Source organism: Micropterus salmoides, unplaced genomic scaffold (genome assembly GCF_014851395.1).
Source record: "Micropterus salmoides isolate LMB-PRFRI ecotype aquatic unplaced genomic scaffold, ASM1485139v1 Ms_hic_scaffold_509, whole genome shotgun sequence".
NCBI classification, from domain to species: Eukaryota; Metazoa; Chordata; class Actinopteri; order Centrarchiformes; family Centrarchidae; genus Micropterus; species Micropterus salmoides.
In genome coordinates, this window is record NW_024044248.1 from 29,967 (window position 1) to 30,441 (window position 475).

A 475-nucleotide genomic window follows, 5' to 3' on the forward strand; every position below is an offset into this window, starting at 1 on the left:
TTACTCGGGTTTCTCTTCATAACGTACAAGTCTTTCGCCTTTTACTAAAGACTTCCGTGGAGAGGGACGCCAATGAGTTAAAACTATTTTTGGCAGGCTCTGCCGTGTGGCCGAGCCTCGTGCGTTTGTGAAAAGGAAATAAAACGCCGCCCCCGGCAAGGTTGAGCGGTGCGACGAGGCGCGCTCGGGAGGAGGTGCTGAGACTCAGCCGTTGTTATGCGCAGTTGAAACCACTGCGCCACGGCAGGGGGAGAACTGCTCCGGGAGGTGGGCGCTGGAAGCAACCAGCGGGGGTTATCGCTTCTCGGCCTTTTGGCTAAGATTGAGTAAGAGGAGGATCTGTTGACAGTCTACAATGACATCGTCAGCTAACTCACAGCAGGTGCATGCCGTGCTGAAAAATACGCTTAGGTTTGTGTGGAACAGTACCGACGAGTTAATGGAGAGAAAGATTTTTGGACAAGCCATTCTGTTT

At 52.4% G+C, this 475-nt stretch overlaps 1 non-coding gene across 1 annotated transcript; it reads left to right on the forward strand.

Annotated features, from left to right (window-relative positions):
- On the forward strand, positions 1-113 carry LOC119889527. Its single transcript, XR_005442082.1, has one exon. It is a non-coding gene; the product is annotated as a U5 spliceosomal RNA (small nuclear RNA).
- The last annotated feature ends 362 nt before the right edge of the window (positions 114-475 follow it).